Source organism: Kogia breviceps, chromosome 7 (assembly GCF_026419965.1).
Source record: "Kogia breviceps isolate mKogBre1 chromosome 7, mKogBre1 haplotype 1, whole genome shotgun sequence".
NCBI lineage: Eukaryota > Metazoa > Chordata > Mammalia > Artiodactyla > Physeteridae > Kogia > Kogia breviceps.
The window spans coordinates 76,725,487-76,751,028 of NC_081316.1; the positions used below are offsets into that span (position 1 = coordinate 76,725,487).

General features: G+C 42.0%; 2 pseudogenes; both read right to left on the reverse strand.

Annotated features, from left to right (window-relative positions):
* Window positions 1-356: 356 nt before the first annotated feature.
* Window positions 357-687, reverse strand: LOC131759742 (small ribosomal subunit protein eS27-like; annotated as a pseudogene).
* Window positions 688-22,272: 21,585 nt separating this feature from the next.
* On the reverse strand, window positions 22,273-22,959 carry LOC131759741 (large ribosomal subunit protein uL23-like; annotated as a pseudogene).
* Window positions 22,960-25,542: the final 2,583 nt, after the last annotated feature.

Consider the following 25,542-nt stretch of genomic DNA (forward strand, 5'->3'; position numbering starts at 1 on the left):
AGTTAAAATTATGATTTAACTACTCTGGGAGGATGGAGAAGTAGTGGTGTTGGGTGTGTGGTGTATTTGTAAGAGTGCTACAACCTCATCTACCACAATAGGAAGGCAATAGAGCATGTTTAACGCAGATACATCAGGAAATAACAGCATAAACACTTTTTTTTTTTAATATATGGAGGTAAATACCTGAAGCAACATGAAAAGTGGAAAATGGTTGTCTTTGGGCTATGAAGAGGAGTGAGGCAGAAGACTACTGTTTTGCACTATACGTTGTCTAGTGGTATTGAAGTATTGAAATATTTTTCAATGTGTCAAGGAATATTTCCAGTGAAATATTTTTTAACTTCATTCTTTTTTTTTTTAATCCAAAATGTGTTTATTGGGGTGGTTTCCCATTCATCTTGATTCCAGGGGCTTTTAGTGCTCCTTCCGTCTGAAGGAGCATCCTTCTGTAAACCTTGCTTTTCCTCCTGTAAGCTGGCAGAAAAGCAAGGCTTACAGAAGGACAGTAGAGCAGTCAACACACAAAACTACTGTTTGTGCATGGCTAAAGACGGTGGTGATTTTATAGCATCTTGGGCATTTCATATCCATGAAATAGGAATTGGGGCTCTGCAACAGGTGCTTCTTCGTGTGTTTGCTCTTCTCTTCTGGAGAGGGATGAAGGAGATCCTTTGCAAGAGGCATGTTCTCGTGGGGAGGTCATCACTGTCGGAAAGGTCTTCATTCATTTTTAATGTGGTAAAAATAAAAGCATACAAACTCATCCCAGTAATTTCATTTCTATTTGTATATCCTAAGGTGATAAATACAGATATGGGCAGAGATTTATATAAATAGTCATTGCAGGATTATTTATTTAAAAACTGGCAACAATATAAATGTCTAACATAATACAATAATTTTTAAAAATCATGGTGCATTCATATGATGATTTTTTAAATCACGTTTTTGAGAATTATTTAATTTCATAGTAAAATGCTAATTTTAAATGAGTGAAAATAAAACACAAAAGTACATATATTCATAGTAAACAGACTGGAAGAATGTTTATGGTACTTATCTCTGGGAATTAGGATTACAGAGTTTTGCTTTGTTTTTGTTTTAATTACAGAATTTATTTATTTATTTTTCACTGCGTCAGGTCTTAGTTGCGGCACACGGGATCTTTTCATTGCTGCGAGCGTGGCACGGGGGCTCAGTAGTTGGGCTTAGTTGCCCTGCAGCATGTGGGATCTTAGTTCCCAAACCAGGTATGGAAACCCACGTCCCCTGCATTGGAAGGTGGATTTGTAACCACTGGACCACCAGGGAAGTCCCCAGGATTATAGAGTTAAGAGTGTGCCTGTTGGGTTTGAAACCTAATGAGGCCCTGTGGGGCTCCCGGGCATGGAGACCTTTTGTCCCCCGCTTCTTGTAGGCAAGATTCCAGCCTCAGTGACCTTCCCTGAGTTCCAAAGGAGGGCAGCCAAGAAACCACCTGAGGCAAGATTAAAGGGACCAGGGAAGCTCATCAAGATTAGGAGACTGACCACCTGAAATGAGAGTAAGCAAGCCCTGCTCACACCCTAATCTTGTCAGAGACCCCACCTTTGAACCACTGTTATAAAACCCCTCATCAAATCCTCCCGGGTTGGGACACATAGTTTTTCCAAGGCAGGAGCCCACTGTATCCCCCTTTGCTTGGCAAAGCAATAAAGCTATCCTTTTCTACTTCACCCAAAACTCTGTCTCCAAGATTTGAACCGGCACCGGCGTACAGAGAGGCCAAGCTTTCGGTAACAGGTTCTGTAGGAAGCAAATGCTAAGCTGAAGTTCAAAGTGAAAAAAAGTTTGTTGAGAAGTTACACCTATGAAAAGAAAGGGGAGGAAGCAGGATTGGGTAGATGGAGTGGTTAGATGTGGTACAAAATCTCTGCCGCCCAACAGGGAGCTCTGGAGCAAAGGTTGCCTTATTGGAGGTGTCCTGTGATCGGTGGAAACAGCCAGGTCTTTGTACCACCACCTTCCACCATCATTGGTTGGAGCCACTCTGAGAAGAGAGTGACCTTGGCTGGAAAGGTAAGGATGACCAAGAGGTTAACAGCTGAAGGCTATCACACTCCCTGCAGCTGGGCAGTAAGTCCTTTCTTGAGGGGGAGTCTGACTAATGCATCTCTATATCTGCAGCAAAGGGTGATTTTTCAAAATGACTATTTTATATATTTTTTTGTAATCTCCTGATTTTGACACCAAATATGCCATATTTTATAATAAAAATTTTAAAATAGTAAGTAGACTCCAAATAAAAGTTCAGACGGGATGTCCTAAAGTACATTTGCTTTAAAGCATTGATTTTTTTTTTTTTTCTTTTTTTTGGTCAGCTATTTTGTCTGTTCAGAGGTCATGACTGTCCGTTTTTGGCTTATAGGCTATGTTCCAAATAGGTGAGGTTACCAGAACTGGGTTACAGTACCTCATCTGTGTAATGAGGAAATTTTATCTCACTATAATTGTGAAAATTATATTATTACTCTTGATTGCTTGGTTCTCTCATTCACTCAACAAACATTTGTTACGCATCTACTTGTTAAACTACTGTAGTAGGCACTGGGTGTAGCAATTAATGAGATGTTGATCACACACTTATAAAGCTCATAGTTTAGTAAATGAAATAAGTCATGCACTTAATAATGTGTTAAAAATGTACATGCCCTTAGAGTTTCAGTTTTGCAAGATGAAAAGAGTTCTGGAGATTGGTTGCAGAACATTATGAATGTACTTAACACTACGGAACCATCCAGTTAAAAAAAGGTTAAGATGGTAAATTTTATGTTTTGTGTATTTAACCACAATTAAACATTTTTAAAACTGTACATATCCTGTGACTTAGCAATTACACTTCTGGATATGTATCCCAAAGAAACTCTCACCTGTATGTACAAAGAAACAAGTGTAAGGATGTCCTCTACAGCATTGTTTATAATAGCAAAAAGGTGGAAGCAGCCTAATTTTTTATCAAAGAGGAATGGATAAATAATCAGAATGGTTCATATATCAACCTGAATTGGTCTCAAGAAAATTTTGGGTGAAAAAGCAATATGCAAAACGATACATATAGGGACCTCCCTGGTGGCGCAGTGGTTAAGAATCCACCTGCCAAGGCAGGGGACACGGGTTCGAGCCCTGGTCTGGGAAGATCCCACATGCTGCGGAGCAACTAAGCCCGTGTGCCACAACTACTGAGTCTGCACTCTATAGCCTGTGAGCCACAACTACTAAGCCTGCCTGCTGCAACAACTGAAGCCCACATGCCTAGAGCCGGTGCTCTGCAACAAGAGAAGCCACTGCAATGAGAAGCCCGCACACCACAACGAAGAGTGGCCCCCACTCGCCGCAATTAGTGAAAACCCGTGTGCAGAAACAAAGACTCCGTGCAAGGAAAAAAAAAAAAAAAAGAAAGAAAGAACATGATACCATTAATATAAATTTAAGAATACACACAATAGGGACTTCCCTGGTGGCTCAGTGGTTAAGAATCTTCCTGCCAAGGCAGGGGACACAGCAACGAAGACCCAATGCCAACGCAGCCAAAAAAAATTTTTTTTTTTTGCGGTATGCGGGCCTCTCACTGTTGTGGCCTCTCCCGTTGGGGAGCACAGGCTCCGGACGCGCAGGCCTAGCGGCCATGGCTCACGGGCTTAGTTGCTCCGCGGCATGTGGGATCTTCCCGGACCAGGGCACGAACCCGTGTCTCCTACATCGGCAGGCGGATTCTCAACCACTGCGCCACCAGGGAAGCCCACAAATATTTTTTTAAAATTAAAAAAAAAAAACACACACAACATCACAGTCCATTAGTGATGGATACATCTGTGTTCACAGATAAAATTATAGGTAATGGAATGGAAAGATACACACCAAACTTATGGTGGCAGTTTCCACTGGACGTTGAGAGCAGAAATGGGACTGAGGGGGAGAGTATGTGGTTAAAGGAGACAATAAAATTATCTATAATGTTTTCCTTCCTTTAAGAATGTGAATGCAGGGACTTCCCTAGTGGTCCAGTGGTTAAGACTCCATGCTTCAATTTTGGGGGCCATGGGTTCAATCCTTCATCAGGAAACTAAGATCCTGCATGCTGCCCGGCATGGCCAAAGGAAAAAAAAAAAAAAAAAAAGAATGCATATCCTGTAATAACCTATAATGGAAAAGAATATGTATATATACACAACTGAATCTCTTTGCTTTACACCTGAAACATTGTAAATCGACTATACTTCAATTTAAAAAAAAGAAAGGGACTTCCCTGCTGGTCCAGTGGTTAAGGATCCATGCTTCCATTGCAAGGGACGTAGGTTTGATCCCTGGTCAGGGAACTAAGATCCCACATGTGCAGTAAGGCCAAATGAATAAGTAAATAAATAAAATAACAGATTTTTTTTTTAAAAGAAAAAAATAAATGCAAATATGAAGCTTAAAAATTGGTGTTTCTGGGCTTCCCTGGTGGCGCAGTGGTTGAGAATCCACCTGCCGATGCAGGAGACACGGGTTCGTGCCCTGGTCCGGGAAGATCCCACATGCCGCGGAGCAACTAAGCCCGTGAGCCATGGCCGCTAGGCCTGCGCGTCCGGAGCCTGTGCTCCGCAACGGGAGAGGCCACAACAGTGAGAGGCCCGCATACCGCAAAAAAAAAAAAAAAAAAACCAAAAAAAAAAAAATTGGTGTTTCTGGGTGGTGGGAAAATGTATGATTTTTATTTTATTTAATATATTGTTTTTAAATTTCTGATTTTTTAAACATAAATAACTGTGGGGACTTCCCTGGTGGCACAGTGGTTAAGACTCTGAGCTCCCAATGCAGGGGACCTGGGTTCGATCCCTGGTCAGGGAACTAGACCCCACATGCATGCCACATCTAAGGAGCCCGCCGGCCACAACTAAGACCCAGCACAACCAAATAAATAAATAAATTTAAAATAAATAAATAAATAACTGTGGAGTCTTTTTTAAAAAAGCAAATTATGCATGACTAAAGGGAGATATAGGCAAAGTTCTATGGGAGTTCAGAATGGTGAGACATCAAAGGCAGGGTGGGAGAGAGAGGGGTTCAGGAAAGGCATCTAAACTATGGCTTCAGGATGGAGAAGATGAAGATAGATGAGAAAGGAAATGTGGAATGGTACTCCAGGCAGAATGAGCTGCATGAAAGAGGCATGCAGACAGGAAAGCAAGGGACTCTTGAGAAGTTGCTTGGCTGGACTAGCAAATACCTGATGACAAATAGCAGGAAGCAAGGTATAAAAGATGGCTGCAGCCTCATTCAAAAGGAGCCTTCTATGGGAAATCAAAGAACTTCAGTCTGTTCTGTAGATAGTGGTTTGTCATTACGGGTTTTGGAGTTGGAATGACAGCACCAGGACAGGAAGATTAACCGCGCCATAAAATATAAAATAGTTTGAAATGGAGCAGGACCAGAGGCAGAGAAAGCAGCTAGGAGGAAATGACTTTAAGGAGTCTGAGGGATGAATACAGGTCCTTCCCCATCACCTCCCCCCAGCCCCGTTTTTAAAACAGCTTTACTGATCCTGGTGCCCTTCTGACCACACACAATAGTCTCCGAAATAGTGTTTCTGCCTCTGGGATGATGTTTCCCAACCATTGTTCATGTTCCTGGCTGAGAGTTATAACACGCACTTCTCAGTTATCGTGGTTCACTGAAGCAGGGGTTCTAGGGACATCTGGTTGAAGAGTGCAGTTTGAAAGAGGATCCAAGTGATTTCTGATCAATCATAACTTTCATCTTGTACAAACACTATCCTAAAGCATTCAAAGGTTCCCTTTGCCTCATTCTATTTGAAGGTTCTATTCCCTGAGAATACAATAGAAGCTCCATGCCTCAGCACAACCCCCACCCAGGTCTGGTAGCAGCTAACTTCTGCAGCTTCTCCTATATGGATACTAACTCCAGCCATGTTGATATGCTCTGTAATTACATAGGCACAGCCATGCATTTTGTCATTCCCCCAACTCTTTATTTTTCTGGGATGCTCTTCCTCCCAATCTCTGCTTATCAAAAATTCTGTTCACAGTCCAAATTCCACTTCTTCCACGAAGCCTTTTTTGTTCACCCCAGAGGAAATTATCTCCTTCCTCTCAGTTATCAAGGTTTCTACCAGTCACATGACAGCTTATTTTCTCTCTCTTTCTCTCTGTCTCTCTCTCTCTAACATTATCTCTTCCTCTAGTTAGATTTTGAATCTCTGGAAGTAGTGACCAAGTTTTTTCACTTTTGTTTTTGTTTTTTGCGGTACGCGGGCCTCTCACTGTTGTGGCCTCTCCCCTTGCGGATCTCAGGCTCTGGACGCGCAGGCTCAGCGGCCATGGTTCACGGGCCCAGCCGCTCCGCGGCATGTGGGATCCTCCCGGACCGGGGCAGGAACCCGCGTCCGCTGCATTGGCAGGTGGACTCTCAACCACTGCGCCACCTTTTTGTTTTTTAAATCCCTCTAAAATACACTAGCCCAGACTTCCCTGGTGGTGCAGACTTCCACTTGCCAATGCAGGGGAAACAGGTTCGATCCCTGGCCTGGGAAGATCCCACATGCAGCAGAGCAGCTAAGCCTATGTGCCACAACTACTGAAGCCTGCACGCCTAGAGTCCATGCTCTGCAACAGGTGGAGCCACTGCAATGAGAAGCATGCGCACCGCAACAAAGAGTAGTCCCCACTCGCTGCAGCTAGAGAAACCATGCACAGCAAGGAAGACCCAATGCAGCCAAAAATAAATAAATATAAAATAAAATGGAATGGTTGAATGAATGAAAGAATACATTTTTGAACACTTTTTCAACTGGCTTTTCTTTGGTGTATTTCCTTCATGGAGATTTACCCAGCTGGTAAAGCAGAAGGAAATACCAGTCAGTCTTTCTTGCCAGCTGTATTAGTTTCAAGTAATAGAAAACCAACTCATACTGACTTACACAATAAAGGTAAATCTCTTGATTTATAAACCAAGGGATCCATTGGTGGATTGCTGGCATTAGGATTGGATCAATGTTGTAACAATTTTGCCTTTCTCTTTCAGTTTTGTTTTCCTCTAAGTTGACTTAGTTACCAGGCAGTCTCTCCCTATGTGGTGTCAAAGATGGCACACAGTAGCTCCAGGTTACATTCTATCAATTTAGTAACACCAGCAGAAAGCACCTCTTTTCTGATAGGGCGAGTAACATTTCCAGGTAAGACTGTCATTGGCCCAGCTTAGGTCACATGCACATCACTGAAGTAATCACTGAGTCCGAGGAATGTCATGTTGCTCTGATTGGCCAGTGGGTAAAGCTGGGGTTTGGGTTAACCCTACCAGAATGCTGGATTGAGAATAGGAAAGGAAAAATTATGGTACCAGGCCAGAAGGGATGCTGAGCAGGCAAAATAAATGTCCATTAAACACACATTCACTTAACTAGTACTCAACAGTCTCTGATCCAGGTTGACTGTGCCTGAGTAGAGACTGCAGGTGACTCCATGATCTGTCCTCAAATGACTCACTACACAAGGCTGTTCTGATTTGGTCCCAAGGGTTGTACTCTTCTTCAGAGCAGTTATACAATAAAACATCCTACTCAGGGGAAATGGTTCATACCTGGCTTGAGTCCTATGATGGCCTAGGGCCACTGAGAGGAAAAGACTGGGATCTGATACCACCAGGGGACACAGTGTCAACTGCAATAGTACTGGGCAGGCCAAACCTGACATTGGGAGGACACAGGAACAACCAACGAGCAGTAACATGGGCAAGAAGTTCATTCCTGGGGCCAAATGGGACCTGACAGATCTTAATGGGAGAGAGAAAATTCTGAGATAGGAGATACTCAGGACTTCAGACGAACAGATAAGTCTGGTCAACAGGTAGCAGGACTCCAGCCACTGGACTAAAGTTCAGGGACAGACCAGTCTCAAGGAGTGGGGAATTGAAAGGGGCACGCATGTGCCAGTTGCAGGGGGATCAGGACTCAGCAGAGTATAAGGATTGGATCTAAGGCACTAGGCTGAAATCCATGGACTAGGTCTGGAGTCCACAGCAGGGCTGAGTCTCAGGAATAAGACTGAAGGTCAGTTAACAGATAGGACCGGGACATAAGTTCAGATGAGCAACAGCCTTGATAAGAACCTGTAGAGTGAGGGATGGAAGTGTCATAAATTCCTCTTGCCTCTGCTGAGGATTCTGTCCAGTGACTAGATTAAGCCTGAGCCTGTAGATGCCACTGAATAGTCTCTCAGCTGAGGGGAAGGAGGGAGACAGAAGTTGCTCCCACAACAGGTCTAACCAAGTAAAAAAATTTGAGACGTGTTCTCATTGGAATGCATAACTTAATAAAAAAATCAAATTGAAAAACTTTCAGCTGGAATGTATTAAGAAACAAAGACACCGAAAAGAAATAGATACAGTTGTAACAAGATGTTAAATGAGATTTCCCTCTTTTCTTCTTTTCACAGCTTACAATAATAGATGGCAAGTACCCTCATATTATAAGAAGACATGTCAGATCGTGTTTGCATGACTTGCTCACGGGGTCGCCTCCGAATTGGTTCTGAGATCTGTAGCCTGCCACTCCCACTTTGGGTCTGAGAAAAGATCAAGAGGAGAGGTTTAACAATGAAACAGAGGTTTCACATCTGTCAGAATGGCCATCATCAAAAAATCTACAAACAATAAATGCTGGAGAGGGTGTGGAGAAAAGGGAACACTCTTGCACTGCTGGTGGGAATGTAAATTGATATAGTCGCTATGGAGAACAGTATGGAGGTTCCTTAAAAAACTAAAAATAGAACTACCATATGACCCAGCAATCCCACTACTGGGCATATGCCCTGAGAAAACCATAATTCAAAAAGAGTCATGTACCACTATGTTCACTGCAGCACTATCTACAATAGCCAGGACATGGAAGCAACCTAAGTGTCCGTCGACAGATGAACGGATAAAGATGTGGCACATATATACAATGGCATATTACTCAGCCATAAAAAGAAACGAAATTGAGTTATTTGTAGTGAGGTGGATGGACCTAGAGTCTGTCATACAGAGTGAAGTAAGTCAGAAAGAGAAAAACAAATACTGTATGCTAACACATATATATGGAATCTAAAAAAAAAAATGTTCTGATGAACCTAGGGGCAGGACAGGAATAAAGACACAGATGTAGAGAATGGACCTGAGGAAACAGTTGTGGGGGAAGGGTAAGCTGGGACGAAGTGAGAGAGTAGCATTGACATATATACACTACCAAATGTAAAACAGATAGCTAGTAGGAAGCAACTGCATAGCACAGGGAGATCAGCTCGGTGCTTTGTGACCACCTAGGGGGTGGGATAGGGAGGGTGGGAGGGAGATGCAAGAGGGAGGGGATATGGGGATACATGTATACATATAGCTGGTTCACTTTGTTATACAGCAGAAACTAACACAACATTGTAAAGCAATTATACTCCAATAAAGATGTTAAAAAAAAAAAAAGAGGAGAGGTTTAAAAAGTGAGGATTGCTTTGAAGAGAACTAACAGAGCACTGTGGTTTTCTCTATCTTTGGTCAAGGGAAAATAAAGAATAGGGACCTGCCAAGAGGGGAGACTGACATCGCAGGTGGATGTGTGCTGAATGGAAGACATGCCCTGAGCTGGCTGGGAGCTGGAGAAGAGTATGGTGAGAGAGTTCTTTTTTTTTTTTTTTTTTTTTTTTTTTTTTTTTTTTGCTGTACACGGGCCTCTCACTGTTGTGGACTCTCCCGTTGCGGAGCACAGGCTCCGGATGCGCAGGCTCAGCGGCCATGGCTCACCAGCCCAGCCGCTCCGCGGCAGGTGGGACCTTCGCGGGCCGGGGCACGAACCCATGTCCCCTGCATCGGCAGGCGGACTCTCAACCACTGCGCCACCAGGGAAGCCCGGTGAGAGACTTCTTGGGACGACAATATGACCTGAGTCCCCTGAGTTGTGGTGTAGAGAGACTGATATCTTTTCTCACCTGAGAGCTAGGTGAGAGGCTGGCTGGAGGACCAAAGATGGTAGGTTAAGGGGCTGGGAAGGGAGAGTTGACAGAATGAGTTTGAAAGGCAGCAGTAAGAAAGAATAAAATTATTCCTTCCATTGGTTAAAAGGTAAGAAACCTGAGTTCTTCTTTCAGCTCTACCACAAATTAACTGTGCTACCATAGAAAACCACTTGATCTCTCTGGATCTCAGTTTTCTCTTCTATAAAAGGAAGAATTGGACTAGACTGTCTCTAAAGTACCCCGAAGGGACCTTCCATGACTTTCTAATGCTATGGGAGTATTAGGCTGAACTCCATGGTGACTTGTGGAGTGGGATGGGTTATGATGGTGCATATATATACATCCCATTACACTACACCCTAGACGTTCAGGTCTCAAAGGTGCAGCATTCTCTTCTTCCCCTACCCCATCTTCTCTTAACAAGTACTTAAAAGATAAATTATCTTAAATATTTTAAAAGAAAAAGTAACTCATAATACCACTAACCTGACACATTACTAATTATCTTTTGGCTAATTCCTTTCCAGATCTTGACCACCTATCTGCATATTTGCCCCAGTTGCAATCACTAGCACATACTTTTTGTGTTCTTACAGACCCCCCTGTTCAATACGCTATGCATGACCAAAAGGAGTAAAAGCTTGGGTGCTTCCAATTATTGCATAATAAGAGCAGGCAAGGAACAAGGCGGCCTTTGATAAGACAGTCTTTTGGGGCACAGAACTACTTTGGTGTGGCCTCTCTTCCTCCTTAAGTCTCCTTCCCCCCTCCCCACCCTCACTTCCTGATCCTTCAGCAACAACAGGAACTCAAGAGGCCCCATAGAGCTAAGCTACCACAACCTCTGATCTACATGACACTCACTTTGAGTTTGCTTCGGGGCTAGAAATACCAGGTGACCCGTGTAGCACATATCACAGCAGCCACCAGAGAGTTATGTCAAGCCCCTAAAATCACAGAGCAAACCAATATCAAAGGATATAGAAATGTGCTAGTGATTCTGCTGTTGTTAAGACAGGAGTGAGGGGACTTCCCTGGTGGCACAGTGGTTAAGAATCCACCTGTCAATGCAGGGGACATGGATTCGAGCCCTGGTCTGGGAAGATCCCACATGCTGGAGCAACTAAGTCTGTGCACCACAACTACTGAGCCTGTACTCTAGAAGCCGCAAGCCACAACTACTGAAGCCCATGTGCCACAACTACTGAAGCCTGCGAGCCTAGAGCCTGTGCTCCGCAACAAGAGAAGCCACCGCAATGAGAAGCCTGCACACTGCAACAGAGAGTAGCCCCTGCTCGCCACAACTAGAGAAAGCCTGCGCACAGCAACAAAGACCCAAAGCAGATAAAAATAAATAAATAAACAAATAAAATTTTTTTTAAAAAAGACAGGAGTGAGAAGGTTGTCACAGAGGATCAGCAAGGTGATGGCACTCCACCCACCTTTTATTAAAATTGAAGTATAGTTGATTTACAATGTTTTATTATTTCAGGTGTATGGCATAGTGATTCCATATTTGGATAGAGTATATTCCATTTAAAATTATTACAAAATAGTGCCTACATTTCCCTGTGCTGTACAATATATCCTTGTAGCTTATCTATTTTATACATAGTAGTTTGTTTCCCTTAATCCAATATCCCTATCTTGTCTCTCCCTCCTCCTTTCCCTCTCCCCACTGGTAACCACTAGTTTATTCTCCATGTCTGTGAATCTGTTTCGTTATATACATTCATTTGTGTTATTTTTTTAGATTCCACAAATAAGTGATAACATAGAGTATTTGTCTTTCTCTGTCTGACTTACTTCACTAAGCATAATACCCTCTGTGTCTGTCCATGTTGTTGCAAGACACTCCACCCACCTTAGTGCCAACTCTTGTGTCTCAGTCTCTATGACCTCAGTCCTACTGACAGGAGCACCCCTGAGCCCAGCCCCAGCAAAGTGAAGGTTTTTGGACAGGTCTTTGTGCATTCTGATCTAGGCAGAGATGGAGATGGTTCCGTCTGGGCCTTGAAATGCTGTTCCTAAAACTTAGTCTGGTATCGTAGAAGCTTAAAGAGCAAGGTGACAAGTAAAGGGCAATGGGCCTAGAGAAGCAGGTAGGTAGGGCTTGGTTCATGGAGTCCCTGGAGTCTGCGGGGTAGGAGGAGCCTCATATAATTTGCAGCAGGGATGTGACTTGCTCAGATCTGTTTAAGAAAGATCCCTCTGGCAACAGTGTGAGGAATGATTTGAAAAGGACGACTGGAGGCAGAGACCTGAGCTTATTAAAATTCAGTTAAGACATTACAATTTTTAGAAAAACATAGGATTTAATCATTAGAAGATAAAAAGAACAAAATGCAGTAGATGATAGAGAAATACTATACCCTTGGAGAGCTCCATAGGTAAAATATCTTTCTTTTTTGTTGGGTTGCCTTTTTTTTGGCATTGAACATTTTAAAGAATATGTGTCTGCATTTTTTTTTCTGATTACAAAAGCAACCCATAATCATTGAAAAACTGCAAACATTTCAGAACTATTTAATTTAGGAAGTAAAACTTCTACACAATCCCACCCCCCAGAGGTAACAGCTGTTACTAGTAAAATACCTTTCTCACAGTTAGAAATCTTGCTCTTACCAAAGGGCTTGACATGCCTTACAACCAGATCTCAAAAGGCAATGCAAAAAAAAAAAAAAGGCAACACAATGCTTGGATTCCCTGAAGAATAAATGATGAAAGATTATTCAGAGCAGAAAAGGTGTACAGAAATAACTGGGTGAAAAAGATTTAAAGGATCTAATTCCCAATCATATTTTCTGCTCAGGGGTTCATTTACTTGAAGCTATCCAGGATGCTTGACTAAGGGGTGGCTAGTGTTTACTTCGGTGGAATAAATGAGCTCTAGAAGTTAACCTTCGTTCTTGGTTAAGTGTTCATATGTTGCAGGGTTTTTTTCTTTTTAAAAAAAATTTTTATTAGAGTATAGTTGATTTACAATGTTGTGTTAGTTTCAGGTGTAAAGTGAATCAATTATACATATACATATATCCACTCATTTTTAGATTCATTTCCCATATGTTGCAGTTTTCTTTTTTTTATTATTTAAAATATTTATTTATTTATTTATTTATTTGGCTGCATTGGGTCTTAGTTGCAGCACACGGGATGTTCATTGAGGTGTACAGGCTTCTCTACGTGTGGCGCACAGGCTCTAGAGCACGCGGGCTTAGTTGCCCCGTGGCATGTGGGATCTTAGTTCTCAGGGATTGAACCTGTGTCCCCTGCATTGGAAGGTGGATTCTTAACCATTGGACCACTAGAGAAGCCCCTGCAGTTTTCTTTTTAAAAGGAAAAGTGCTGTCTTGAGGCTAAAAAGGGTTTCCCATTCCTGGCAGGCCTCTTGACATGGTGGATAGCAACAGAAAATAATTCAGTATTTTTGTGCCCATTTGTACCTGTTAGAATGGGATAATAATATCTGTCTGCCTCCCCAGGGAGATGATGAGATGATTGATTTCTTCTTTGTTACTTGCTTTTGAAATCAGAGGGAAAAATCTAGACTTAAGGCCCTTTAAAGGAAAGACTGTCCTTTCTAGACAATTCTTGGAGAGTTTCTTTAGAAAGAGAGCCTTTCTTGGAATGCATTCTGGGGCTTAATAACTTTTACCATCAGAAAAATGCATATGACAGAAACCCAATTCAAACAAGGTGAAAAAGATAAGGTTATTGTCTCATTCCTCTAAAGCCTAACAAAGGAGGAATTGGCTTCAGGGATACAAGTTCCATCAGGAACTATGATTGGATTTGAAAAATTCTATTTCAGTACCTGTATGTTGCTTGAGGGGAGAAGGTGCATTCTCAGAAGCTGTGGAATGGCCATGTTTAGCCATATGCATGTCAAAACACTGAAAGCTAGGCTTCAAAGACAGGGGATACCAAAACAGCTGTGCAGAGAGAAACAGAGATGAGAGATAGTAAGAGGACTATCAGGATCACAGTTCTTGATGGTTTTCCAGATTCTCTTTCCTTTCCCTTTGTATACTGGCTACCTTGGGGCTTTGCTAAAATGCCTTCTCCTTGCACTAGTTTAAAGTGAATTTCTCTTTCTTGCAACCCAAAGAATTATGACTATTATGATCTGAATGTTTATGTTCCCCCCAACCCCTACTGTGATGCTATTTGGAGGTGGGGCCTTTGAAAGGTGACTAGATTTAAATGAGGTGATGAGTGTGGGGCCTCCATGCTGGGATTAGTGCCCTTCTAAGAAGAGGAAGAAACACCAGAGCTCTCTTTCTCTGCCATGTGAGTAGTCAGCAAGAAAATAGTTATCTGCAAACCAGGAAGAGTCTTCACCAGGAATTGAATCAGCAGACACCTTGGACTTCCCAGTCTTCAAAACTGTGAGAAATAAATGTCTGTTGTTTAAGCCACCTAGCCTATGGTATTTTGTTATAGCAACCTGAGCTGACTAGGACAATGACTGAGACAACTACTATGAAAATTAGTGATGACTTTTGCTGTATACTTTCTGTGAGATGTAGAGAAGCATCTTTCTTATACTGAAACTTCCCTCTCAAAGGTCACCAATTTCTAAGTGCAAAACCCAATGACTTCCACTCACTTTTCATTCTTCTTTGCCATGTTGACTGTCTTTGCCTTCTGGAATCTCTCCTCTCTTGGCCTTCATGATCAGCCCTCAATGGATTCTCCTTTTACTTCTCTGACAGTTCTTTTTCAGTATCCTTCACTGTTTTCTTTTTTCCACTTGCCCTATATAGGTGATCTCTAAGATTCTGTGCTTGGCTGCCTTCTCATCTTGCTCTGCCCTCTTTGCTAAATACGTTTATCTACTCCAATGATTTTCTCTTGCACTCATAGGCTGATGACTTCTTCATTTATTATTCATAGCCTTAAAGTTTGCTGAGCTTTAGGTCCTAATTTCTACTCTCCTGGTGAATATCCCCACCTAGATAATGTGCAAACACTGCAAAAATGTCCCAAACTGAACTTCTCCTTTCCTTAACCTGGTCTCAGATTGCTTTTCTAGCCACCAGTCACTTCCATACTGAACTTCTCTTGCAAGCCACACTGTCTTCTAGTCTCCAGCCCAGCTCTGCAGACTTCCTTTCCGGATACCGCTTCTCTTCTCCCCTAGGCTCCTTTTCTTGGTACTCCCTTCCTACCACAGCCTTGCTCCCATTCTCACTTTCTTGTCTAAATCTTGCCTTGTCCCAGAGCTGGTGGTGGGATGAACTGGGAGATCGGGATTGACATATATACACTAATATGTATAAAATAGATAACTAAAAAACAAAATAAAACAAACAATGTCCAGAGAAGGCCAATAAAGTAGCCTTTAAAACTTGAAAAAAATAAAAAAATCCTGCCTTGTCCCAATATTCATCCTCCTTTCAGCCTTGCTGAGCTCCTCTTTCCCAGGATGTGTCATGCATTTCTACATCTCCAAGATTTGTTTATGGTTTCCTTCTCCCTGGAATGCCATTTCCCCACTGTTGTCCTATTTAATTAAATCCTACTCATCCTTCAAAATCCAACTCAAATGCTAATTCTTCCATGAAGGCCCCCTGACACATTCTGTCAGAACCAACCATTCACTTCTTCAGGCTCCCATAGAACCAGCAGAACAAGTGCTATCAATCTGACTTGAGTTATTTCTAGTTATGTATTTTCCTTTCTCTCCTGATAGAGGATGATTTTTCTTGAGGGAAGGAGCTTTCTTAACAGTGCACTGCACAATTCAGATACTCAATAATATTTGTCAAATTGCATCGTGGAAGAAACTAACTGGAAAAACTGCAGAGATCTTTGATAAGAGGCAGTGTTGCTTAAGAAAGACAATACTTTGGGGGCTGATTTCCCATATAAATTCTTTTCTGTTAAAAAATAGAGTGAGAGATGGGGCAAAAGTAGTTTAGGGCAGATGCCCTCTTAACTCCTCTTGGTAGGTGGCTGAATTTGGCCTTTATCCTACAGTCCAGGTGGGTCTTGCCTTTAAAACATCCGCTTGGGGAATTCCCTGGCATTCCAGTGGTGAGGACTTGGCACTTTCACTGCTGTGGCCCGGGTTCAATCCTTGGTCAGGGAACTAAATCCCACAAGCCGCGTGGAGTGGCCAAAACAAACAAACAAAACAACAACAAACTCTGCTTGGAATAGTGAAGATTTCTTGAAATTTGTATCTTGAGAGGTTTTGTTCTTTAAGTAAGTAAAAGAGAGAACTCTGCACTGACACATTATATGGTCTTGATATGTGATGGGGCCCACATATGTGAGTAACTGGTTTATGAAGAAATCTCAACCTATCAGGGCATAAGAAGCAGTAAAGCATGCTGGTCAGAGCTTGGCTCTGGAGCGGGACTGCTGGGGTCTGAATTAGGCAAATTAACTTCTCTGTGCTTTAGTTGCCTCTTGTGTCCAGTGGAGATTGTAATGGATCTACTTCACAAGCTTATTATGAGGATTAGACAAGATAATATATGTAAAGTTCTTGAACAGGCTAAGCATATAGTAAGCACTCGGTAATTCACAAGCTTATTATGAGGATTAGACAAGATAATATATGTAAAGTTCTTGAACAGGCTAAGCACATAGTAAGCACTCGGTAATTGTGAGGTATTATTATTATTATTTTAAATACACTTATTTATTTATTTTTATTTGTTTATTTTTGGCTGCACTGGGTCTTTGTTGCTGCATGCGGGCCCTCTCCAGCTGTGGGCCACTCTTCATCGTGGTGCGTGGGCCTCTCACCACAGTGTCCTGTCCCGTTGCAGAGCACGGGCTCCAGGTACAAGGGCTTCAGTAGTTGTGGCACACGGGCTCAGTAGTTGTGGCTCACAGGTTCTAGAGCGCAGGCTCAGTAGTTGTGGCACATGGGCTTAGTTGCTCTGCGGCATGTGGGATCTTCCCGGTCCAGGGCTCGAACCCATGTCCCCTGCATTTGCAGGCAGATTCCCAACCATGGAGCCACCAGGGAAACCCGGTATTATTATTTTTGATGACCACTTTCAAGTATGATGTGGCAAATCCCCCTCACCTGTAACTTAATGACATCCTGGGCAGATTCTATGACTTGACAACTAAAACTCAGTTCAGTCTGGTTTAAAATGTCAATCTCATGATTGGTTCGAAGCTCTCCACCTGCCCCAGTATATGCTAGACTTACGGCAGAGGAGATCAGTAGACTTTTTAAATCCTCCTCCCACTCTAGTGCCCTAGAGGGTAGATGGAGGCTGAGTCATACCCTGCGACACCTTGTCCCCTTCCCTGTTCTCAGGAAGGGGTCAGAGAGAAGGGTGAGGCACTCAGAGGTCTTCTCATGTAGCTAGTTGCCTCTTGTTGGAGAGGCATCCCTGAAATTACTACTCTGGCTCAGTTTTGTCCTGCTACTGCTGTGGCCTCTGATGGAGTGGTAGTCTCGACCCAAATGGGTTCACAATCTCTTTAGGCACATGTTCAGTTTTACCCCAGATACTTCTTTAGTGATAGATTACTGAAGCACAATTGGTGCTGGAGAGGAGACTGGAAATGATGCTTGATTTTGTTGTTGTTGTTATTGTTCTGACAAGCAGGGACAGTTTACAATCAGAACAAACTCTTTATTTCCCACAGTGCCTGCTGAGTAACCTCCCGGGGAGGATGTGTTATAGAGCTGAGAGTGGCTGAAGCAGATCAGAGGCCACAAGGCCAGATGCTGCCCAAAGAGCTTCTGGATTTCAAGTACTTTAAAAAGAGCAAGGGGCTTTCCTGGTGGCTCAGTGGTTAAGAATCTGCCTGCCAATGCAGGGGACCCGGGTTCGATCCCTGGTCTGGGAAGATCCCACATGCCGCGGAGCAACTAAGCCCGTGCACCACAACTACTGAGCCTGTGCTCTAGAGCCCACGAGCCACAACTACTGAGCCTGTGTGCCACAACTACTGAAGCCCGTGTGCCTAGAGTCCGTGCTCCGCAACAAAAGAAGCCACCGCAATGAGAAGCCCGCGTACCGCAAGGAAGAGTGGCCCCCGCTTGCCGCAGCTGGAGGGCCCGCGCACAGCAACTAAGACCCAACCCAGCCAAAAATAATAAATAAATAAAATAAATAAATTTATTTTTTAAAAAAGAGCAACAACCCAAACTAATATTTATTGGATATCTACTAAAGCTAGGCACTTAGTATACACTATCCATTCTATGTGATAAGGATTATTAGCTCCATTTTACAGACGAGGATAGTGAAGGTAAGAGGAATTAAATCAATTGCCATTATTTTGTGGGCCCTGTTTCTTAATTTCTATAACCAAAAAAAAAAAAAAAAAATCTAGTTAAGTTTTCAGAGAGGCAATATAAACAAAGTCATATTTTGGACATTTAGGAGACAGCTCTGATTGCTAATGTTAATTTTTTTCTGATGCAAATATATGCCTTTACTTTGTATCAATTCACAAGAGCCATAAAATGTCAATTTCTGCCATCCTTACAGTTTTTTTCACTACAGAGAACTAAAGAAAAGAACGAACTTATTGTTGCTAAGTTCAACGGGGGACTTTTTCTATCCTTTTAAAATGTGTCTTCTCTATTCGTGTGTATCTCTTCATCTTAATTGAACGAACTTTTTCATTACTAATTTACATATTCCATTGAATAACAGTGTGTTTTCGGGTGACTCTTCCAAGAGCTATTGAGGAAAATATGTGTTATGGTTAATCTAAGATTTGCTAATAACTTTTGATTTCCTTTGATCTCCGATTCAAGTGGTAAAATGCACTGTGTGTGATACACTCACACCTGGTACAGAAACCAGTGCTAAGGGCATAATTAGAAGTTGACAATGGTTGTGATAATCCCAATTCATTTTTCTTTTTCTTTTAGGCAAGACAGTAATTGGCTGGAAATTTAAAATTCTCTTTTTAAATCCTTAAACAAATCACTCCTCCGAAGTTTTACACTTAATCACTACCATCTATCAGCCACCACCTATTCAATTATAAATATGTACAAAAAGCCTGTTGTATACCAGGAACTATTCAAGGTGCTGGAGTACTGTGGTAACCAAGGCGGACAGGGTATTTGCTTTCATGGTGCTTAGGTCTTATCTAGGGAGACAGACAGTAATCCAGTAAGTAAAATTTCAGATGCTGTAGTGTGAGGAAAATAAGACTAAATGTCATGAGACAGAGTCATGGGAGAAGGGCGATATTAAATAGGATAGTCAGGAAGGACTGACATTTGACTGAAACCTGAATGATGAGGAGGCAGCTGCTCAAAGATTTGGAAAAGAGCCTCTCAAACCAAGGAACCAGCCGGTGCAAGGCCTGAGGAAATGTGTGGCAACTTTTAATGTTTTGGGTACTGAGAATGCAGGCCGTCTCTCCAACGAACTCCCCGCCCCTGCCCCAGCTCCCCACCACACACACACTGATAAGAACCCAGCAGTAAGTACAGTGAGAGATTGGAATATTTTACTTAACTTCTGGACAGTGAAAGATCTGGTAAGGAAATAAACAGAAGTCAAGAAGAAAATGAAGATGAATTGGAACCTGAAAGCCCTACTAAGAAGATTTTTCTATCATTAAGGTGGATTCTAGGAAATTTAGTTTTGTTGATTTGGTTTGGTTGATTCAATAAAATTACTGACTAGCAAGGAATCCACCCTAAGTCACTCTTCTTCTATGCTTAGTGCATCACTCTATTTATAGCTAAATGTTTCCTGAAGTAAAATAGAAAACAGCCACTTTGCTCCCTGTATTTATGCTTCTCAACAGAGATCCCATAGTAGATTTTCTTACATTTGTGGTAAACTATTTTTAACCATGCATCAAGGCAATAAAAATAGTTTTCATGTGATTATGTCTTTGGAAGTCTGGCACAAAATGTGATTTCACTTAGGGAGTGTGGTGTGACAGCTGTAAATCGTCACATTCCAGCTTAATGCTTCAATATTGTATTTTCAGTGTGACTGAATGGCTGGCTTTTTCCGGCTTTGACTGCCTTTTCTATAGAGAAGCTGGCACTCAGACAAATCCCCTGAGACACCCTCACAAAGAGATGCTGACAGATGTCTGTCTCTCAGAGGTTCTAACTGGGCAACATTCCATGCAGACATGCTGGGCATGAGCGTGGGTGTCTGTGTCTGTTGGCCTATGGGAGAGTCTTCTCATTCTGTCTTGCCAGCAGCCAAAAGGCATGGAGAGCCCTTTGGGATGGGAGATCTGCCCTGGGGCCAGCATGCTCAGGTAGAATGGCACTGAGCCAGTTTAACAGGGCAAGGAGTCTTATTCAGGAAAGCCAGAAGTAGTGCAGCAGGCTGGAGAATCAAACCTTTCTCTTCATTATATGGTTGGGTCATAGACTAAGTGTTTAATAAATAATTGGTCCTGTTCAGGCATTCTCCTCGATACGTGTGATATACAGATGCTTAACTCAAGGAACTCACCCTAACTTGTTCAGGGAACTAGCCTATAGCAGCCAACCCTTTTTTTAGCCACTCCACCCCAACTCCAAGACTGCTTACAACTCATTCAATGAATTTTCAAGTAGTTGTATCAAGTACTTTCTTCTATGCCAGGCATTGTGGTCTGCTTAAGATAAACAGAAATAAAAAGACAGATTGTTCTAGGATTAATATTGTATACACAAAAATGTTATAATGGTTATCTTGGGGGTGTAGAATTAGATGGAGATATGGACAAAGACTCAAATTTTACTTTTTGAACTTTACTATTTGAGCTTTTTGTAACACTTTTTTGGCAGTGATTATTTTTTGTAACTCAACTAAAATCTTCTGAGCAACTGTTTGTGCGAGGCACCCTTCTGAGCTTTGCGAAGACAGCAGTGAATGAAGCAGAAAAAGTCCCCTGTCCTCAAGGAGCTTACATTCCAACTAGGGAGTAATACAAAACAAAAAATCTATATAAATGTGCTATTATAATATATTAAGTGATGACATGGACCATGGAAAAACTAATTTTTAAAAACAAAAGTGTTCATTTTTAAAAGTTATTCTATTCTGACTTGTTCAGATAATCTTGACTCTTTAGAGACCAGGATCCTTACTGGCCTGGGCAAATAGCAGCACTGAGAGAAACAGGCCAGAGGGCCAAGCCTCAAAGCCTTGAACTATTCAGACTCTTGCCAACACTCTTTCCATCCAGCACAAATGAAAAGGCAGTTTGAGATGCCTGCGTTCTTTTGGCACAAGAGTGACGTCAATCCAGAGAGTTTGACCTGGCTGGTTGTTCTTGACTGGAGCCCAGCCCTTTTCCCACTCAGTTTGGGGACAGAACTCACTGCTGTGCCAGTATGTGAAGGTGCCGACCCTGCCTACCCCACATACATAGCCTGCTTCTTCTTTCCAGCTTTACCAGCTGGTTTCCACTGGCTTCTGGCCTGCCTTGTCTGACAGCTGCCTGAACACTGGGACTTAAAAATTAGTTCTGAATGCCTGAGTCCAGCCACCACATTCCAACCTATTTCTAGGACAACATCTTCTTTCTTTGGCTCCCTGAGAAACTACTCTTCTTTTTCTGTTTCTAAACTGTTTCCATTCCTAGTTCAGGCTGAGGTCTCCTCACCTGGAAGTATAAAACTTAGGGGTTCCAGTTCCTGCTCATAGCCAAGGAGAAGATGCTGTTTTTACTAAATTCCTCTAGTCAAAGAAGAGGTAAGACTTGATATGATATTAAAGAAACACAATAGGGCTTCCCTGGTGGCGCAGTGGTTGAGAATCCGCCTGCCGATGCAGGGGACACGGGTTCGTGCCCCGGTCCGGGAAGATCCCACATGCTGCAGAGCGGCTGGGCCCGTGAGCCATGGCCACTGAGCCTGCGCGTCCGGAGCCTGCGCTCCGCAATGGGAGAGGCCACAACAGTGAGAGGCCCGCGTACCACAAAAAAAAAAAAAAGAAAGAAACACAATAAAAATTGTACGCATACTAACATTACAAACATTTAAAAATCTTCTTTGTTTTTATTCCAATCATGAAGGTAACACAAGCCTGTTGCAAAAACTTTAGAAAATACAGTAAAAATAATTTATACTTTAATAAATTATTTTCATTTTTATCTATCCTTGTGCTCATATGTTTATTGCTATTATTGGTTACATATATTATTAATGCATTTGGGACAAAATTCCAAAAGTAAAATCTCACTATTTCCCTGCCAGCCAATTCCTCTCCCTGAAGCGAACTGTTCATCACAGTATCCTCTCTTTTTTTAGTGAAAACTTTTATATTTAAAATTACCAACTGGACTCAGTTTAGATAATCCCAATTTTGTTGGCAATTTCCAAAGCATCGTAATCAGGAGCCAGTTGAACATATGCTTCTTCTCTCCATCAGGCCTTGTCAGGGTGTTCACCTTGGCCACGTCAATGTCATAGAGCTTCTTCACAGCCTGTCTGATCTGGTGCTTGTTGGGCTTGATATCCACAATGAACACCAGTATGTTGTCTTCTATTTTCTTCATGGCTGACTTGGTGGTGAGGGGGAACCTGATGATGCCATAGTGGTCAAGTTTGTTTCTCCTAGGGGCACTCTTCTGAGGACATTTGGGCTGCCTTCTGACCCACAGTGTTTTGGGCGGTTGGAAGGTGAGTGATGTCCAGATCTTTTTTGTGTGGCTGTGGATGCCTTTCAGCACTGTGTTCTTGGCCTTCAAAGCCTTTGCTTTGGGGCTTCCCTGGTGGCACAGTGGTTGAGAATCCGCCTGCAGATGCAAGGGACATGGGTTCCTGCCCCAGTCCGGGAAGATCCCAAATGCCGCGGAGCGGCTGGGCCCGTGAGCCATGGCCGCTGAGCCTGCGCGTCCGGAGCCTGTGCTCCAGAACTGGAGAGGCCAAAACAGTGAGACGCCCGCGTACCACACACACACACACAGAAAAAGCCTTTGCTTTGGCTTCAGCTCTGGGAGGAGCAGGGGCTTCCTTCTTCGCTTTCAGCACCATCTTTGTGAAAAGCCACAGTATTCTCTTATAATCCTTTTTCATTTCTGTAAAATGTGTAGAAATGTCCTACTTCAATAAACCTTTCTCTGCTTCAAACTCCGATGTTTCAGTTTATTTGGCCTCACTGTGCATCGGGCACATGAACTTTGGTAACAATTTCTTTTCTGATTTTAATACTTTATTTTTTCTTGCTTTGTATCTTAGTCAATCTAGCTAAATATTTGTCAATTTTTTTTTAAAGAAAAAGCTCTTGGTTTTATTGATTTTCTCTATTGTTTTTCCATTCTATATTGTATTTGTCTCTATTCTGTTCTTTATTACTCCCTTCCTACTGCTAGCTATTGTTTTAGTTTGCTCCTTTTTCAAGTTCCTTAAGGTGTAAAGTTACTTTATTGATTTACTTTGCCACTCTCTCTACTATGTCAATGAAAAATCAAATAACAATCAAACTAAGAAGAAAGAAAAGAGAATATTATTCAAGACAAACTGAGGAGTATAACCCAGGAAACAGATTCTCAGAAACTTTGAGAACTGCTCCATTGATCAGGAGTTAGAGATGCAGTTTTATACATTTTTGAGACAAAGAATTAATGTATCATATTGAAAGGTTAGCATTGTGCACACAGTTCATCAGTTTTTTTGTTTTTAGTCAGTTATGCACATACAGAACAAGCCCTTGGTCAATGTGACCCTTTGTATGAGATGAAAAAGAAATATTAATCATAGAATTACAATGCTGGCATCTGAAGAAAGGGACCAGCTTTTTCTCAAAGTTTGAGTTCATCCTCCTGCTTTGAGAAGGTCTGGGTAATGTATAATGTAGACACACAGTGCACATTAGGAAAGGCCTACCATAAAGGGGTCATGTCATTAGTTTTTTTCCTTTCTGTCTTATTGTCCAGCCATAGAAAATTTAAGATTTTTCCTTACCAACTATATATGTAGATATTATTATTATTTACTATTTTATTTAAAAATTATCGGACACTAACACAACGTTGTAAATCAACTATATTCCAATAAAAATTAATTTAAAAATAAAAATTATCATACAGTATAACTGGTTTTTTACAGTACTGTTCTATGAATGTTAGCAAATATACAGATGTGCATAACCAATATCACAATCAGAATACAGAACTACTTGTTCTGTTAATTACTGAGAGATAAGTGGTAAAATCTCCAACTATAACTGTGATTTGTGTATTTATTTCTTTCAGAATTGTTGCCAGTAGTACAAAGAATTTTTTTCTTGAATCATTTGAGTGGGATATAAAGTTACTCTTTTTCGTTTTGTAATTAATCAATATTTTTATGATAGATATTTCAAAACTACGTAAATATTCTATTTTCATCAAACTTCAAATTTATTCATTGATTTTTTATCAACATAAATTCATGATTTTATATTTTATCCAATGAGTTATAGTCTGTTAATATCATTATTTATTTTGGGACCGCCCTGGTGGCACAGTGGTTAAGACTCCATGCTCCCAAAGTAAAGGGCCCGGGTTCCATCCCTGGTCAGGGAACTAGATCTCACATGCATACCACAACTAAGAGTTCGCATGCCACACTAAACAGCCTGAGTGCCGCAACTAAGGAGACCACCTGCCACAACTAAGACCCAGCGCAACCAAAATAAATAAATGAATAAATATATATATTTTTAAATTTTATTTTATTTGTTTATTATTTTTGGCTGCGTTGAGTCTTCATTGCTGTACGCAGGCTTTCTCTAGTTGCAATGAGCGGGGGCTACTCTTCGTTGGGGTGCGTGGGCTTCTCATTACGGTGTCTTCTCTTGTTGTAAAGCACAGGCTCTAGGCGCACGGGCTTCAGTAGTTGCAGCTCACAGGCTCTAGAGTGCAGGCTCAGCAGTTGTGACACATGGGCTTAGTTGCTCCGTGGCATGTGGGATCTTCCCGGACCAGGGCTTGACCCTGTGTTCCCTGCATTGGCAGGCGGATTCTTAACCACTGCGCCACCAGGGAAGTCCCAATAATTTTTTTTTTTTCGGTACGCGGGCCTCTCACTGTTGTGGCCTCTCCCTTTGTGGAGCATAGGCTCCGAACGCGCAGGCTCAGTGGCCATGGCTCATGGGCCCAGCTGCTCCGCGGCATGTGAGATCCTCCCAGACTGGGGCACGAACCCATGTCCCCTGCATCAGCAGGCAGACTCTCAACCACTGCACCACCAGGGAAGCCCCCCATTAAATATTTTTTTAAATGTATCATTATTTATTTTGCAACTCAAGTTATACCCAATTTGGTCACTGGAGCCTCTTCAAGCTGGCTCTTGTCCTTTTGATATGTCCCTGTCATTCTTTGAGCGCTTCCTTGTTTTTTGTACAAGATGCTCCAGACTCATCTTGTATTTTTCCATGCCTGTAATTAACCCTGTAATTAGCCATTTCTCCAAGAAGTGAAAAATATTTATTAGAACCAAGATCTTAACACTAAGTATATTCATTGTCCTTGAGGTGTCACTGCCTCAGGCCCTTTTGGTAGACACGCTCATTTACATTTATATTCATTCCTACTTCCATTTATCTATCTATTGAAAACCATGATTTCACACTGA